The sequence below is a fragment of the Panthera uncia genome, assembly GCF_023721935.1.
Source record: "Panthera uncia isolate 11264 chromosome B3 unlocalized genomic scaffold, Puncia_PCG_1.0 HiC_scaffold_1, whole genome shotgun sequence".
Taxonomy (NCBI): Eukaryota; Metazoa; Chordata; class Mammalia; order Carnivora; family Felidae; genus Panthera; species Panthera uncia.
The window spans coordinates 108,785,365-108,790,195 of record NW_026057582.1 but is presented as its reverse complement, the minus strand read 5'-3'; positions in this window follow the sequence as shown (position 1 = coordinate 108,790,195).

The following is a 4,831-nucleotide window of genomic DNA, read 5'->3' as shown; positions in this document are numbered from 1 at the left end:
GATGGATGGATGCGTGGATGGATGGATGGATGTGTGAATGGATGGATGGATGGATGGATGGATGGATGAATGGATAGGTGGATGGATGGATGGGTGGTTGGATGGATGGATGGATGGATGGACAGATGGATGGATAGATGGATGTGTGGATGGATGGATGGGTAGGTGGATGCATGGATGGGTGGGTGGATGGATAGATGTGTGGATGTGTGGATGGATGTGTGGATGGGCAGATAAATGAGATGGAAAAGAACACGTTATGCCAGAGATAGTGAGAAGATTAGTGTGACAGGGAGGAAGAGTATATGAAATGACCCTGGGGGGTAAATAGAAGCAAGATTGGATGGTGGCTGGTCACACAGAGAACAATTCAGAGCCACCAAAGGGTCATAGAGAAGAGGTTAAGGGGACTCATTTAGGATTGGAGCACAAAGGAGGTGATAGCTAGGAAACAGCAGAAAGTAAACATGGGCCACAAGTTTCTGGGTATCCGTCTGTCCATCCTCTTGCCCTTCAAGTCAGCTGGCCTACTTACCCCCCTGCCAGGCGGCCTGTGACTAATGCTGGAGCACTTCAGGTCCCCAGGGCTGGGACCTCCCTGCCCCCGACCTGCACGTGTACCAATACCCCTGGGAAGCTGGGACAGGGCTCCCTCCCAACTCTGCCCATAGGGTCCTGACCTAGACTCACTGTCAAGGTGTTGGGTGGACACCCTGGCCAAGTCCCTGTCTCTGGAAGCCAGCCTCCTTGGAGGCCAGGAGCTAGTGGAAATTGCAGAAGAGAAACCTCTCTGCCCTTCACCCTTGTGCCAGGACGAGAGCAAGGTGCTGGGAGGCCTGGCTTTCTCTCACTGAGACCCTGGGAAGAGGTGAGGGACCATCAGTGGGAGAGCCAGCACATGCAACAGTTGGCGGGCCAACCAAAGTACAGACCGGGTGGCTTAAAGAGCAGAAATTCATTTCCTCTCAGCTCTGGAGACCAGCCAGCTGAGATCCAAATGCGGGCAGGCTGGTTTCTTCTGAGGCCCCTCTTTTTGCCCGGAGGTGGCCGTCTTCCTCCTGTGTCTTCATGCGGCCTCCCCTCTGTGTGTGTCCGTGTCCCAATCACCTCTTCCTCTTTTTAAAAAAAATTTTTTTATGTTTGTTCATTTTTGAAAGAGAGAGAGAGAGACAGACAGACAGAGCAAGAGTGGGGGAGGGGCGGAGAGAGAGGAAGACAGAGAACCTGAAGCAGGCTCCAGGCTCTGAGCTGTCAGCACAGAGCCCGACGCGGGGCTCGAACTCATAAAACCGCGAGATCGTGACCTGAGCCCAAATCAAGAGTCAGCCGCTCAACCGACTGAGTCACCCAGGCGCCCCCTAGCTTAGTTACCTCTTTAAAGACCCCATCTTCAAATATGGTCACATTCTGAGGTCCGGGGGGTTAGGACTGGAACATGGAAATCTGGGGGTGGGGGATCCAAGTCGGCCCGTCCCCAGAGCCCGGGATCACCACGCGCAGTCCCCCAGGCTCCCGCTGTGCAGACTAGAACACAGCGCTTGCATTGCAGGGGAGGCGGAGAAGGGAAACCCAGAGGAGCCGGGGCTGCCTCTCGTGGGAACAGAGTCGGAGGACATCCCTGACCCCTCGGCCCTCCCCACCGCAGCCCTTGCGGGGACCTGCTCCTCCCAGAGCGGGCGCTCAGGCAGCCACGAGGCTAATTGCTTGGCAGGGATGCCACAGGGGGAGCGAAGCGGCCTTGAGCAGGCTTTGAGCTCCTCCGAGATAGGGCGTCTCCAACCCAGAGCTTATCAGCACGCTGCTGCTGGGTCAGGATCCAGTAATTAGAATGACATTCCCAGAGCAATTTGGTGGAGCGTTTGCCCTTCCATTCCCGCCAGAGCCACACGGGGCCTCGGGTTTGCAGCTTCTGAAAAACAAGAAATTCCAGTAAGGGATTAATGACTTAATTATAAATGCGGCTTGGAAATGCAAAGGTTATTAAGAAGGGGAAAAGATACATGCTAATAAGAGACACGCTATTAACAACAGAATAAAGATTCATTGTTGGCGCCGCAGTAAAGTTTTCCAAGTTCAGTAATAAAAACCACCTGGTCTGCGGAGGGCCGGCTGCCATGGTGACAGGCCCCGAGGCGCGGGAGCTGTCTAATGAGGCGAGTCCTCCCCGCCTCTGATCGTGCTCCCTGCGGGGGCTCCGGCTTCCTCCTACAATTGGCCCACAGGCCTCAAACCACCCGAGGAAGGGCTGGGCCTGTGCGCATTTGTGGGAAGAGCCCAGCGAGGCACAGGGAAGCCATCAGGGTTGTCGGGCCCCTGGGAGAGTCTGACTCTCGGAGCGCCTGAAGACCCATGGGTGGGAGACGCAGAGAGCGCCAGAACCGGCTGGAAGCTGGGATTCTGGGAAGGGGTTCAGCCCTCCTGGGCCAGAGTCAGCGTCCTCTCACCCACGGTGATGAACCCTTCGCCCTTGAGCCCAGAATGTTACTACTGTGTCTGTGAACTTGGACTCGCCCACTGGAGGAGTGTTGGAAAGGAGCTGTCCTACGTGTCCGGGCGTTATACCAGGTGCCCTTGTTCTCATGAAGTTATTTAATCTGTGCAACCATCTTGTGGGGCATTATTGTTTCCACACTCCACTGACAAAGAAACAGAGGTTCACAGAGGTGAAGAAATGCACCCAAGGGCACTGAGCTAACAAGTGGCAGAGCTGGGATTCAAACCCAAGGCCAGGGTCCTTCTCATAGGATGGTGGAATCAGGGGCCAAAGGCACAGAGCTATTTTCCCCGGTGGGCTAGAGGTTCCCGAATGGCGGGGCTGGGTTCTCCTCACACGTTCTCAGACGCAGGGCTCACACCCCAAGTCACAAACAAGCTTCATTCGCAGGGATCTGGGTCACCAAGTCAGGCTTCTTTACTAATTAACCAGCTGTGCCCACGTGTCTCTCCCCGGGGCCACCAGGCCACCTGCTCTCCTACATGGCCAGGAAGTAGCTTTCCAGAGTTTTCTAGGGGCTTAAGCGCTCCAGCTAATCCTTGGAGGGCTGATGGGGTCTGGGGAGGAGGTAAGAAGAGACAGCTAATCTCACCTGCACCTTCCCTCTCCTGCCCTCAGTACACGAATCACAAGTTGAGGGGGGTTTGGTCAGGCCCTTGCAGGCAGGGTCAGGAGTCCTGGGTCCCAAGAGACCAGTGGAAGGGCCTAAGAGCTGGATATGGGGCAGCTGGGCCGCCGGGCACTCTTGAGACAGGGGAGGAAAGACCCACCCAAAGCGGATAGGGAGACAGGAGCCTCGAGGGCTTAGCCGGCCAGCTCCAAGAGGGACCGTGCCTGCCCACGGGCACTCAGTCAATATGGCAGAATGAATGGCACGTGAGAGGAAAGCAGCCTCAGACACCAGCACCTGCCCTCCAGCAACGTTCAAGTCCACTTCCACTTGTAGCCCTCCAGTGACCCAGAGCTCACTCCAGCCTGCGGCAGCCCGTCCACAATGGTGACAACCTCTCTTCCCAGCCTGAGCTGAATCCCACCCGTCTCGCCTCCGCCCTCTGTGCCCCTGTGCTCTCAGAGTCACCAGAGTAACCGTACTCACAGGAGACAATGCAGCCCCTTCCTCGCTGTGTGATCCTGCCGGCATTTCTAAACCTCCCTGAGCCCCGGTGTCCTCCTCTATAAAACGTTGACGATGATGTCACCTCGCTGTAGGAAGCAGACGCGGGTACTCACAACCTCCCAGCATGGGATGGCTCGAACCTACCCCCTTCAGGTAACCCATAATCCCACGCCTGCTTGTCTTCTCCCGGGCCACACACCCCTATTGACGATTGATATCACTTGTCATGGGGCCCGGTGCCCCTCCATGTCTCGGCCCCTCTCGTCCTGGGCCAGTCCCAGGCTCAGCCGGACCACGACACAGGACACCTGCTGGACCGCCGCGGGCTGCCCGGTCCACAACCCCCAGCCCTCCCGGTCACCTAGAGAGCTATCACTGGGATAAAGCAAGAAAGAGAAAATGAGGAAAATTGTGGGTTCTGTGGACATCAAGTCCAGGGAGCCCCCAAGAGAGAGAAGCCAGGGTGTGGACCGGACTGGGCTGGGGTTGAATCCTGCTCTGCCACTTGCCAGCTGCCCCTGAGCCTCAGCTTTCTCATCTGGAAAGCGGGGCCATCTCTTTATATGTACGATTGCTCTGGAGATAAAATGCGATGACGCGTGCAGGTGTCTGATACATAGCGAGTGAATAGTCAACCTCCGCTATCTATCGTCACTTGTATTTTTGCACAAGCTTTTTGCTGCTCACGACAACTGAAGGGACCTGGGGTCTTTGTTTTGCTTTACTTTGCTTTGTTTGTAAACCAGGAGGGTTTTGTTTTTTTTTTAAATAAGACTACAGCATTTTATTTTATTTTATTTTATTTTATTTTTATTTTATTTTTATTTTATTTTATTTTATTTTATTTTATTTTATTTTGAGAGAGAGAGAGAGTGCATGCAAGCAGGGGAGAGGGACAGAGAGAGAATCTCAAGGGGGCTTCATGCTCAGCGTGGCGCCCGGTGCGGGGCTCGATCCCACGACCCTGGGGTTGTGACCTGATCTGAAATTGTCAAAAGTCAGACATTCAACCGACTGAGCCACCCAGGCATCCCCCTGCTTTTTTTTTTTTTTTTTTTTAATAAAGGCACCTTTAGAAGGCCCAGGAAGCCCCAGTCCCAACCCAGACCTCAGGCACCCCTGACCACAGAGCCCATGAGGGCTCTCAACATCAGCTCCAAGGCTGTGTGGTGGGCCAGCCAGTGCCCATCCCACAGACAGTGTCCTCTGACTGGCTGCAG